Source organism: Salvelinus sp. IW2-2015, unplaced genomic scaffold (genome assembly GCF_002910315.2).
Source record: "Salvelinus sp. IW2-2015 unplaced genomic scaffold, ASM291031v2 Un_scaffold4505, whole genome shotgun sequence".
NCBI classification, from domain to species: Eukaryota; Metazoa; Chordata; class Actinopteri; order Salmoniformes; family Salmonidae; genus Salvelinus; species Salvelinus sp. IW2-2015.
In genome coordinates, this window is record NW_019945775.1 from 16006 (window position 1) to 30109 (window position 14104).

General features: G+C 41.4%; 1 long non-coding RNA gene across 2 annotated transcripts; it reads right to left on the reverse strand.

The window, feature by feature from the left end:
• Positions 1–6900: 6900 nt before the first annotated feature.
• Positions 6901–8720, reverse strand: LOC139026346 (uncharacterized). 2 transcript variants are annotated; one of them, XR_011478125.1, is made up of 4 exons: positions 8698–8720; positions 7814–7916; positions 7406–7641; positions 6901–6954 (listed from the first exon to the last, which is right to left on the reverse strand). It is a non-coding gene; the product is annotated as an uncharacterized lncRNA (long non-coding RNA). The 2 variants fall into 2 exon arrangements; XR_011478124.1 differs by having other exon boundaries at positions 8684–8708.
• Positions 8721–14104: the final 5384 nt, after the last annotated feature.

Sequence of the window (14104 nt, forward strand, 5' to 3'; positions counted from 1 at the left end):
AGAGTGTTGTGTTCAAGGTCACCACTAGAGGGACCCATCAGACCAGAGAGTGTTGTGTTCAATTCCTTCAGAAAAAGTTGCCCAAAAGTCTTTTTTCAAAATGTGTAATTAATGTAGAAAAGGAATGTAGCTTTTGTGAATTGAAAAATTAAACTATAAAGCATTTGTTTTGTGATTGTTTGCATAGTGAAATATTTAGGACAGATGGAAAAATCTGCACGGTTTGTTCCAGGTAAACATTGCAATTCTTCAGCCATTCCTGGGCCTGTGACTAAAAACAAGCTACCAAAAGAAATTATCTAATGATTCTTCTCAGCACAATCTGCAGAGCTGGGAAGGTTGTCTCCTCCATATAAATAACATTCTATTGGTTGCAAGAATATTGCATAATAATTAAAATTTTGAATCCTGCATCGTTTTGCATATCAGTTCATAAACCATGTACCATGGAATCAGTATGTCAAAAATCTCTTCCCAACCATTTTACAGTATATATGGGTTCTTTCGTTTCTGGAGGATTAAATTGAAATTGCTACCAACTTTCTATGGCTGGTTTTAAAAACTGTGATATTCGGGACATGATTTCCTTTACAACCTCTCACTTTCAGTTATTAGAAATCTGAATAAAGGGAAAAAAGGCCTTTCTTGAACATAGGGAGAGTGTAAGGATCAACGCYGGAGAYGAGACGCAGGTACAGGGAGTGAACATTTATTAACCACGGACAGGGGAAATGACAATAATGCTGACACAGGGATGAAACAGTGGAAACAGACAGATATAGAGAAGGCAATCAAAACGTGAAGGAGTCCAGGTGAGTCCAATGAGCGCTGATAGGCATAATGATGGTGACAGGTGTGCATAATGAAAGGCAGTCTGGCGCCCTCAAGCGCCAGAGATGGAGAGCAGGTGCATGCGTGAAAAAAAAACGTTCTTATTAATTTGCTATAGAACCAGTTTGGATTTAAGTATAACTTTTGTATGACTGAAGCCTTTAGTGATAGGTCTAATGCTTTCGTATTTTATAATTTCTACCCTCCGAATTCATATTCATTATATTTTTCACCTAGTTGGCTCATGGATTTGAACCAGCGACCTTTGGATGACCTGCCGCCCCGTTCTTTCTCCACACATATGCTTCCCTACGTACCACTCCAACTTTACTTGTTTCTACCTGTATACCACCCACGCATTGTCTATCCATTCTAAAGCCTCTTCTCCTGTATACCTCAGTCCCTGCCTTCTGTCCCAGATATCATAAATCACTTCTCGCTATCCATGGCACTGTGTGTACACAGTAGGCCTAAATGTCTTTATGCATATATTCACACTATACAATTCATAGGCTACTTGGCTAATGGCCCGGATAAAAAGAAGCATCTATGTGATGCTGTTAAACCAGCCATAATTTAGGGGAGGATAGACTGTGCTTGGTTTTTAATACAATTAAACAAAATGAGGGGAAACCAATATTTTTATGTGTTTTATGTTTTTAAAGACAAGATTCACTGGCACAAAATGCACATCTCTTCCATGGGCACTGTGTCTGGATAGGCTGCACTTCAGATCTTTAAATCCCTGCTATTATCAACCCAGGTTACATGAAGACCTGCTTTCCGTCGGTCTTAAAACGTCCCTTTAAGGACACACCTCAAATATTGCCACCTCTAAATGTCAGTGCGCCCATTTTTTACATGCCAAAATTGTAAACTACTGTGCGTTTGACACTAGCGCCTCCTTAGAGACGAAAATAAAGCCCTTCAAGTTTACAGGACAATTCATGAGGAAACTCCATGCAACTCAATAACTTATTAAAGATGCAACTAATATACAATCCATAGAGTTTTGCTGTTGTTAAAATGTTCAAGAAAACCTTGTGTATAAGATTCATACAGCCTAATATTAGCTGTGTCAACATTAAATTACACTGCTACAACAGTTCAGTAAACTTTGTAGAATTATGGCATTACAGTAGTGTAAACTTACCTTGAAACTCAACAGAACGTTCCCAGACGCAGTTACTAATCCAAAATAGACTGAGAAGTGTGAACAATGAACCAGCATTTTTATTCACAGTCATTTGAATGTTTACAGGTTGTAGTTTCACATCAAATGCTGCGGTGTACTTTTCATACTCTTTCAAAATTAACAAACTTTGCTGTCTAGGTTAAAGATAGATTATAAAAAGAAAAACCAGTTTACAACCAGAAAATGGCGTCACTAAGCCAAATGTTGCCTTCTGGGGTGTTATTCAGTCAGTAACAATGTGATACATGACAGGTTACTCTTCTCTCTCTCCTGAGCTGTTGAGCTGTCCTCCCATCCTAAAGAGCCCACTGGAGGTGGACTGTCCTCCCATCCTAGAGAGCCCACTGGAGGTGGACTGTCCTCCCATCCTAGAGAGCCCACTGGAGGTGGACTGTCCTCCATGCCTAAGAAGAGCCCACTGAGGTGGACTGTCCTCCATCCTAGAGAGCCACTGGAGGGGGACTGTCCTCCATCCTAGAGAGCCCCACTGGAGGTGGACTGTCCTCCCATCCTAGAGAGCCCACTGGAGGTGGACTGTCCTCCCATCTAGAGAGCCCACTGGAGTGGACTGTCCTCCCATCCTTCCCTCCCATCCTAGAGAGCCCACTGGAGGTGGACTGTCCTCCCATCCTAGAGAGCCCACTGGAGGTGGCTAACAGTCTCAACACAGAGGTAGCTGAGAACACAGAGAGGATTGATGAGGAGTTGGGAAGACATCRCTCTCAGGATAATCAGTGTGATCTCGACAGCTCCTTCAGGGTCGTATCTCAGCACCATCTGATCCACTGTGACCTGTGTGTCAGCGTTCTCCAGCTGTCTCTCTGGGATGGGAGGAAAGCCAGGCAGCTGGACCGTAGTCAGGTTAGACTGAAATGTCTTCAGCTGTTCTTCAGTGAGCTCCTCCAGAGTGATCAGTAGCAGAGCTGGAACATCCAACATGAAGGGTAAAATAACAAGATATAAGGAAGGAATAGAAATACTGACTACTGATATAACACAAATAACATTAACATATTAATATTGGTAGGAAATACTAGAATATTTCTACTGGTCTCTCAATATATCATCATCATCATGAAGTTATATTAGGAACTGTAACACAGACAGACACGCACAGTATACTGCCAATTGCAAGCTTCCTTTAAGACTTGAAAAATCTGTGCCGTTGTGTGACAAAACTGCACATTTTAGAGTGGCCTTTTATTGTCCACAAGGTGCACCTGTGTAATGATCACGCTGTTTAATCAGCATCTTGATATGCCACACCTGTGGGTGGATGGATTATCTTGGCAAAGGAGAAATGCTCATTAACCGGGATGTAAACAAATTTGTGCACACAAGTTGAGATAAATCATATTTTTGAGCATATGGAAAATTGCAGGGATCTTTTATTTCAGCTCATAACACTGAGACGTCCCTCCCACTCTGTCTGCCGAATTATTTCTCTTTGCTCTTGTTACGCACACAAAATGTATGGTCACATTTGTGTTTATGTATTGTTTCTTTGTATTGGGGAAGAATGCTGTTACTGAAATGTCATCGAAGGTCTTGCCATTATACTACTGTTGGCCAGTAGGGGGCAGTGAGACTTGTTCACGACGTACTGGAACAATATGTGATCCTGCACCTGTTATCTCATAATTGAGAGAACCTTTGAAAGAGAAGRCACGTTCTCCTGTTTCATCATGTYTCCTGTGTTACAGGTCAGTAAAGTGCAAAAATACACMGAATACCACAATATAGTTTTGTAACTTGCCTGTTGAAGTGAATGTAATGGTTTTGAACAGCAGAGTAATTGTACAACTTTGTACTAGACAGAACGCATGTCAAGTGTAAAATGAAACGACGGCGGTGATCCTTTGGCTTTGTTCTAGAAAAAACGAAGAATTAACAGCAGAACATTTTTTTTTTTTGAAAAAGACACTCCTGACAATATCCTAAGGGTTTTGACAATTTCATGTGTTAATTGTTGTACTGTAATTGTTAGAAAAGCTGCTAGCTCAGAGTTAGCTAAAATATTTAAAAAAAAATACATTTTAACTGCTAGCTTAGAGCTAGCAAATTTTAGTTGTTTACATTTGAACTATAAACAACGTGAGCAGGTCTCCATTACCAACTATAGCGAAGCTGCCATTGTGACATAGTACAATAAACTGGGATTAGAATGTTCAGAAGGCGACTTGGTGCCCCAGTGTTCAATAGAACTGATAGGAGCTGGCAGCTAGTCAAAAACTAACCGGAGTTTAGAGCTAGTTCCGGTTAGCTTTTGACTAACTCCGGTTAGCTTTTGACTAGCCCCTGTTAGCTTTTGACTAGCTCTTGTTAGCTTTTGACTAGCTCCTGTTAGCTTTTGACTAGCTCCTGTTAGTTTTTGACTAGCTCCGGTTAGCTTTTGACTAGCTCCAGTCAGTTGGTTCTTGGCTTTGATGGGTAAATGTATGTTTGATATGTGTATGAAGTAATATGTCAGGTATTTATGAGACAGATTATTAAATAGACTTTAAAGAGAAATACAATGGAAAGACAAACTATTTGCTCGAGAATGTTGAATAAAGATAATTGAGAGAACCTTTGAAGGAGAAGCCACGTTCTCCTGTTTCATCATTTATCCTGTGTTACAGGAACTATTATCTGCTGCACCAGCACTGAAACTGGGAACTGTAAAGCTCTTGTTTTCTTTAATAGGATGTCGGTGGGCGGAGCCGCGAGGGTCGTCAGCGAAATGGGATACACCTGGGCTCTGGTTTGTCCCAGGGATAAATGCACCTTTCCCCCGTTCATTGAGGAGACTCTCTTCCATGCAGACACACTGTTGTATTTTGGTTGTGGCACTTCMCAACACCCCTCATTATCACCATCTATGCACACAACCACTCACTTACACTACTGACTACACACCATTTTTAATTGTATATAGTTTACTTTAGTTAAGAAATATATTGTAGTTATTCCTTGATCTCTGCGTTGTCTGCCTCTTTGTTATGGGCTATGAGCCGGTTCGTGACAAGTGGGGGCTCATCTGGGKTCTTCAGGTTGGTTCCTGGACATTTTGGAGTATAGTATTTTGTTGCATTATGATGGGTTAATGCTAATTGGGATGTGCTTTGGTTGGTTTTCACTACATAGTCTAATAAGTGTTCTGTATAGTGCCTTAAACAGAGTTGTGGTTGTCTGGTGATGCAACACACATTTTGATGACATGGAGAGGTAGGTCTAATACTAGTGTTAGGCTAACTGGTATGAGTATTGTGTTTGATAAACTCTGTAGGTGCTTTCTTTATCTTTTGTTACAGATTTGAGTTTTGTTGTTTGGTGCCCAGGGTTGGTTGCCTTCATTTGTTTGGTAAATTTGCCACTGTGGTGGATAGTTGGTTGTGTGCTGTGTTGGAGAGTAATATTGGTTAGTTTCCAGGCCCCTGCCCAGGCTGGACACTCTTGTTTTACTCGCTGTTGGGACATCAGTCTGAGGAGGTGAGTTCATTCAGCTGTGTACCTCAGTGGGAGATTTGAGTAGGGTAGTGCTATTTCCTACCTGGAGCTATAGCATTTCTTTTCCCCTGTTAGGTTTAGCGACGTGTTCCATTTTGGAATATGTTGAGCATGGTTATTTTGTTTGTTATTTTTGTGTGTTGTCCGTGGACGGAGCAGTGGTCTCGGGGGCACATCCGTGGCTTAGGGGGAATCCGCCAGCGTGCTGGGGGGTTTTCCATGCCAGCGGGCTACAGTGCGTAATTACCCACCGCGAATCCACARGAAGACTAGGGTTGAGTTATTGTAGAATTTGGGGAAGCTCCTTTATATCTCATCTRTCTCCTGTGGTGCCCAGTGTGATTGGCGCTTCTCTTGTTGTGGTCCGGTCTGATGTGCTCAGCAGAGAGGAAGATGCTTTTTAGCAGTTACTTGTGACTSTGGTGTCTAATGTAGACGAGTTCATTTACGTTCCATCAGAGGAACTGTTAGAATGATGTACTAAAGAACAGCTGTTGAAGATCGCTGAACACTACCAGGTTGAAATTGGTGATAAACATCTACAATTCTGTTAGGTTGATATTGAAGGCCGATCTGATGGAGAGGGGTATACTTGGAGGTTACCACTGGGGCAGCCTCTGCCGAGGACTCGCCACCTCCACAACCGTCTACCCGTTTCGTTACAATGGCCGCCTCATCTGTTAGTCCTAGTAGTCTTCCTTTTGAAATAACTACTTCTGTTACAGCTAGAGCATCCTCCTTGTCTTACACACCTTGAGAGACCCTTGGAAATGGTTTGGAACACACTGTCATGATTTAGTAGCAGTACCTGAAACATGGAAGCCCAAATGTTGCCCTCGGACCTTGACGGTATCACCTTGATGTAATGGTTAAGATGTTGTGTCGGTTAGTGAGATACCCCCAGGTCTGGATTCACCATTTAGAGTTACATTACACCCCAAAATATTGTTCTGTGGGAAAAGGTGAGTTCAACAGTATGAGTTTGATAGAATTCCAACCAAAGAGGAGTTTGACAACTCTGATCTACTAAGCTCATCAATGTCAACATTTCTGGGCAGCAAGAACACATTTAGGGTGGAACTATTMTTATCATCTGGGAGTTGGTAAAATAGTAGCACCAGAGCACAGATAGGAGAGACAGGAACTTCCTGTTCCTTGGTGATGCCATATTTGCWGAATCCAGTGATGTTTAATATGACGTGAGTTTCTGTTGCCTCATGGGGAAGGAGAAACTCCACACTGTCATCATCAGTCACATGGGCTACAGACAGGAAGTCACATCCACCCTCTAGGAGAGAAAGAGAACATTAATCTTCTGTTCAGATGACAATGACAACCCAGTAGTGGAGCTGTCTCTTATACACATCTAGATGTGTATACGAGACAGCCCACTTACCTTCATGACTATAGATTTCAGGTTCAAAGTGATTGGGAACTGTCTACAATGTAAAGACAATAACATGTGTTATAGTTTGAACAGTAGTTGAATTTAAACCTATAAACAGGTCTTTCTTGCTTTCTTTACAGCAAAGGTCTTACCATGGGAGGGTTAGTAGCTGTCTCTTATACACATCTAGATGTGTATAAGAGACAGACAGACAGGAAGTCACATCCACCCTCTAGGAGAGAAAGAGAACATTAGTCTTCTGTTCAGATGACAATGACAACCCAGTAGTGGAGTAGTGATGCTACTGATGGTGGTTAAGAATACATAGTCTATAACCTCCCTGGAAATGTATTACTTACCAGAATGAATCCTGTCTCTTATACACATCTAGATGTGTATAAGAGACAGATGTAAAGACAATAACATGTGTTATAGTTTGAACAGTAGTTGAATTTAAACCTATAAACAGGTCTTTCTTGCTTTCTTTACAGCAAAGGTCTTACCATGGGAGGGTCAGTAGTACACAGGCCTTGGTTGACTATTCTAACCTCTGTAAAGTTTAAATTCTCCATGGCATCAGGTAAGCTGTCAGACAGAAGTCCTCGGACACCGTCCTCGCTCTCCTCTTCCTTTGTTCCCTCACTAGAAAAAGGCCAACTGTGAGAGTGTGGCAAGGGATTGGATGATCCTTTCTGTTTTGGCAAGGTTGGATCATTGGGTTCCAGGAGGAGAGGAGAATCTGCACAGAGAAAGTGTACGTGTCTATTTGTTGACCCTCATGTCATTTTGTGAACTATGTCCTCTTCTTCAGGCCCTCCTAGACAGTGGAGGAGCATATCATCACATTAAAATGAATAAAGCTGGTGATACTTCAGTAGACAATATCACAACCCTTTGGACTGACTACAGACACGCTTCTCTGTTGTATTTTACTTCATCATCATCTTCCTCTTTTCCTTCTTCTTCTCTGCATATTTCTGCCATTTTCAGGATCTCATCTGGACAGCGGGTGGCCTGAACATGGAGACAGAATTTGTACTAAAGGTTCAGCAGTAAATGTCCACTCCAAGTTGATTTATAGTGGAATGTCTGACTAATCTCTTTCACTCCCCTGCAGGGTTCTTTCTCAGACACCCTGTTTTGACTGCCATAACTCACACATCTCTCAGACCCTTTCTTTATAAGAGGCAGAGACTAGAAAATAACTGTGGGACAATATTAAACCTTATCATATATTGTTAATCTGTAGTCTAGGACCATATACATGTAAGGGGGAGGGGTCTTATAACCCCTCCCCTTCTATTAATACAACATAATCAATTATTATAATACATCAAACATTTGGTACAGCCCCTATCATGACCCCAAGGTGAACCCAACAGTAGCTAACGTTAGTTAGCAAACCAACCAGCTTCACGCCTAATTAGCTAGCTAGCATTTGCAGCTACCCAGAGTAACGTTGATGTTAGACTCTAGCTAGCTATTTTTTTAATGTTCCTGTCAAAAAACAATCCCTCCACCAGAAAACATATCTAACCGTTCTTAGATAGCTAGACCAATACAGTAAGCTGGCTAATAGTTAGTACAACCACCACGTTTGCCCTGCTTTCCCTCCTTGTGCTAGCTAGCTAACAACTGAGTTAGTGCAAACGTTAGTTAGCTAGCATGCAAGTATCCAGGCAGAGCTGCTAACGTTAGCCTAGAGAAAATAATAGTTTGCGACATTAACTAAAACTGATAATTAATATAACAACCTTATCAAATTACAAAAGTTTTCATACATTTTGGCGCTTACAATTATCCTTGTCGAGTTACCGTCTTGAGGAACAAATTGCGGCTGAATGACTTGCTCGTTCTGCCTCCCAGTTGTGAGGCATGACGGTTAAACATTCTAATCAATTCTGTTGTGAAATTGTACACTAATGATTTTAAATTACATGTCATTTTCAGTCAATCTGTCTATCAGAACATTTAACAAGCTATTCGGAGAAAAAAAACAATTTTAATTTCAATATTTTATTATATGTATATATATACTTTTTTTAAAGAATACTATATGCAACATTGTATTCGTGTATCTCATTCATTTCAATGAGTACAAGCTGATCAGGCTGACCAAAACGAACGGAATAAATATAGTCCAGTTTTTGGGAAGACAATTTTGGGCAAAATAAAGTCCATGACCAACAGACCTGATATCGCCGAAAATTCGCCGTCCGTGGAAGTCACGTGCTGAGTGGCTATGTTGGGACCAAATCAAGGCTGGTCAAGACTTGAACCAAACATAAACGTCTATGATTGGTTCAGATGTGGTCCGGACCGGACCAAAAATCAATGTCCGTGGATGTGGAAATCAAGGCCGGTCTGGAACTGCACCCAGAAAAGGCGTTGATCCGTGCTTACTGAGGTGTACACTGTTGCCTGAAATCTAATTTGATGAATGGCCATCTGTGGTAAACCTACCGTTTGTAAAACGACATCCTGACAGGACCAAAATAACACGTCAGCTGGTGCTTACTAGACCTACCATGTCGGCCCGCAATAGAACTTTATGAATGCCCATCCAATTAGGTAGGCCCACGGTTGGTAAAACAGGCCGTTGCATTGACTTTATTAGTCCTGAATCCTGTYACTAATCKATTTGGCTATTTTAACTCTGAATATCACCTCCCCAACTTTACCAGGAGACTACTTGCAATGTGTTTACACAGCGGGAAATGCAGAAGTATTTAATTTTTTCGCTATGATCAGCTTGTCAAAAAAAATGGACTGATACTTGAAACCACTGATCATGACAATGGGGTGAAACTCCTGTACAACAGTTGTGATTGTCCATTCCATATTGTCCATTTTATTTTGACCTGTCGTGTTTTTAGGAAATGTTTGTTAACATGACAGCTCATTTTGTGTTTGATTGAGCGCCATCTAGGTTGGGCTATTTGATCAGAGAAACCTGCATGATGTAAAAAGTGTCCCTCTCATTACATTGTCATACATTTTATCTCCATCCTGTAAGCTACAGAAAAGGTTATGTGTGTCAAACAGGTGCTGTATAGATTACAGTTGAATTGTGCTGACCATTTGGAACAATGTAAACATCACTAAATAAAGTGTAAGCATACCAGATAGTCTGCTGTTACGTTTTGTTTGTTAAGCCTTTATTGAAGCAAAGACTAAAAAGTCGCATTCATTCGTGAATGCAATTTCCTGAAATTGAACGGTTTATTTTAATTTTTAACCTAATTATTCAATGTTTGCTTTATTTTATTATAAAACTTAAAAGGATTAATTGTATTTCAAATCATGACTGACTCGTATGCTGTGTGATGACATGAACGAATAAATGATTGATACAGTAGCCTATATAAGTATTGAAATATAGGCCTCAGTAAATTATGGTATTAAGACTAAACAGGATGCGCTCTTAGGCCTACAGCTCGATGGTGGTTATAGAAGGCTGCTATACTAAGCCTTCTCATGATAATGACATTACTTATTATTATAATGATGATCATAATAATAATAATAAGATCAAGGGAAAAAAAGAGGGTTATTACTATAAATAGTGACGCACAGACATGACATTACTTATTATTATAATGATCATAATAATAATAATAACAATAAGAAAGAGATCAAGATAAAGTAGCATTATTATCTCTCCTCTATCTCCCTATCTTATCCTTCCTCTCTCCTCTCTACCTTCTCTTCTTCTGTATACACTGCTAAAGCCGTTTTCTATCATTATAAATGTCAAGGTTCTGCCTCAAACCCTGGGAAACGCTTCTCCCACTTTCGCCTCCCTCCTTCATTCTCCACCTCCTCCCGCTCTCTCCTCCCTCTCTGCGGATGACTTTGTCAATCACTTTGAAAAAAAGGTTGATATCCGCTCCTCTTTCACTCAGCCCACTGAGTCCACTGGTCCTACTCAGACCCTACACCTTGACCTCGTTCTTCCCTCTCTCTCCAGATTAAATCCTGTGACTAGTGATGTCCGGCCGCCCGAGAACCTGGCCACTTGACCATATCCCCTCCTCCAGACGATGTCTGGAGACCTTCTCCCATTCCTCACTTCCCTCATCAACTCCATTTTGAGACGATGTAGCCAGTATACACTTACTGAAAATATAATTAATCTAAGATAACTCAAGAAATCTGTCATTCATTTAATAGTTTTTGCAGAGGAGATCATAATTGCGCAATTTTGCATCTGACTAGGATGTTTGGTGGCATGAATATACGGGACAAGGGAGGTCCCGCATGGGACAAACCTATTTAGCCCTATATAAAGGACATCCCGGCTAATACGGGACAGTTGGCAACCCTATTACAGATATAATATATTTATCCATGAAATAACAGCATACTCAGTTTTCCTTCAGCTCAATTTCTTACCATGGACAGGTCAGTAAAGAAGAGCGCTACAGTTGACTTTCGTTTCCAACCGCCCAGCCCATCCCTTCTTCTTCGTTGTGGTTTAACGGCGGTTGGCATCCAGTAAATGTTGCATCACAGGTGAGATGAGAGAACTCGATCTGGTGACCACTCTGCTACGGTGCTCCCAGGAGGAGGGAGGGTGTAGGACAAGAGAAAACACTAGGCAGAGCCCCGCCTGTTTTGAGACCCATATGTTTTGAGACCCATATGTTTTGAGACCCATATGTTTTGAGCCCCGCCTGTTTTGAGACCCATATGTTTTGAGCCCCGCCTGTTTTGAGCCCCATATGTTTTGAGACCCATATGTTTTGATTGAGATCCCCATATGTTTTGAGACCATATGTTTTGAGCCCCGCTCTGTTTTTGAGACCCATATGTTTTGCAAATAAAAAAAGTTAATTTTTTTTATTTATTTATTTTTATTTAACCTTTATTAACCAGGTAGGCAAATTGAGACACGTTCTCATTTACAATTGCGACCTGGCCAAGATAAAGAAAAGCAGTTCGACACATACAACAACACATAGTTACACATGGAGTAAAACAAACATATAGTCAATGATAGAGTGAAAAAAAAAATAAGTCTATATACAATGTGAGCAAGTGAGGTGAGATAAGGGAGGTGAAGGCAAAACAAATATATGTATAAATAAATAAAATATAAAAAGGCCATGGTGGCGAAGTAAATACAACACAGCAAGTAAAATAAAACTAAAACACTGGAATGGTTGGTTTGCAGTGGAAGAAAGCGCAAAGTAGAGACAGAAATAATGGGGTGCCAAAGGAGCAAAATAAATAAATAATACAGTAGGTAAAGAGGTAGTTTGTTGGGCTAAATTATAGATGGGCTATGTCCAGGTGCAGTATCTATGAGCTGCTCTGGCAGCTGTGCTTAAAGCTAGTGAGGGAGATAAGTGTTTCCAGTTTCAGAGATTTTTGTAGTTCGTTCCAGTCATTGGCAGCAGAGAACTGGAAGGAGAGGCGGCCAAAGGAAGAATTGGTTTTGGGGGTGACCAGAGAGATAAACCTGCTGGAGCGCGTGCTACAGGTAGGTGTTGCTATGGTGACCAGCGAGCTGAGATAAGGGGGACTTTACCTAGCAGGGTCTTGTAGATGCCCTGGAACCAGTGGGTTTGGCGACGAGTATGAAGCGAGGGCCAGCCAACGAGAGTGTACAGGTCGCAGTGGTGGGTAGTATATGGGGCTTTGGTGACAAAACGGATGGCACTGTGATAGACTGCATCCAATTTATTGAGTAGGGTTTTGGAGGCTATTTTGTAAATGACATCACCGAAGTCGAGGATTGGTAGGATGGTCAGTTTTACAAGGGTATGTTTGGCAGCATGAGTGAAGGATGATTTTTGGCGGAAAGGAAGCCAATTCTAGATTTAACTTTGGATTGGAGATGTTTGATGTGAGTCTGGAAGGAGAGTTTACAGTCTAACCAGACACCTAGGTATTTGTAGTTGTCCAACATATTCTAAGTCGAGCCGTCCAGAGTAGTGATGTGGACAGGCGGGCAGGTGCAGGCCAGCGATCGTAAGAAGATGCATTTAGTTTTACTTGTATTTAAGAGGCAATTGGAGGCCACGAAGGAGAGTTGTATGGCATTGAAGCTCGCCTGGAGGTTGTTACACAGTGTCAAAAGAGGGCCAGAAGTATATCAGAATAGTGTCGTCTGCGTAGAGGTGGATCAGAGAATCACCAGCAGCAAGAGCGACATCATTTGATGTAACAGAGAAGAAAGTTGGTCCAAGAATTGGAACCCTGTGGCACCCCCATGGAGACTGCCAGAGGCCCGGAGAACAGACCCTCCGATTTGACACACTGAACTCGATCAGAAGAAGTAGTTGGTGAACCAGGCGAGGCAATTTTTTTAAAATTTATTCCACCTTTATTTAACCAGGTAGGCTAGTGAGAACAAGTTCTCATTTGCAACTGCGACCTGGCCAAGATAAAGCATAGCAGTGTGAACAGACAACACAAGAGTTACAATGGAGTAAACAATAAACAAGTCAATAACATGGTAGAAAAAAAAAAAGAGAATCTATATACAATGTGTGCAAAAGGCATGAGGTAGGCAATAAATCGAATAATTACATTTAGCAGATTAACACTGGAGTGATAAAATCATCAGATGATCATGTGCAAGAAGAGATACTGGTGTGCAAAAGAGCAGAAAAGTAAATAAATAAAGCAGTATGGGGGGTGAGGTAGGTAAATTGGGTGGGTTTGTTTACAGATGGACTATGTACAGCTGCAGCGATCGGTTAGCTGCTCGGATAGCAGATTTTTAAAAGTTGTTGAGGGAGATAAAAAGTCTCCAACTTCAGAGATTTTTGCAATTCGTTCCAGTCGCAGGCAGCAGAGAACTGGAAGGAAAGGCGTCCAAATGAGGTTTTGGGCTTTAGGGATGATCAGTGAGATACACCTGCTGGAGCGCGTGCTGCGGGTGGTGTAGCCCTCGTGACCAGTGAACTGAGATAAGGCGGCACTTTACCTAGCATAGCCTTGTAGATGACCTGGAGCCAGTGGGTCTGACGACGAACATGTAGCGAGGGCCAGCCGACTAGGGCATACAGGTCGCAGTGGTGGGTCGTATAAGGTGCTTTAGTAACAAACGAATGACACTGTGATAACTGCATCCAGTTTGCTGAGTAGAGTATTGGAAGCTATTTTTGTCGATGACATCGCCGAAGTCGAGATCGGTAGGATAGTCAGTTTTACTAGGGTAAGTTTGGCGGCGTGAGTGAAGGAAGCTTTGT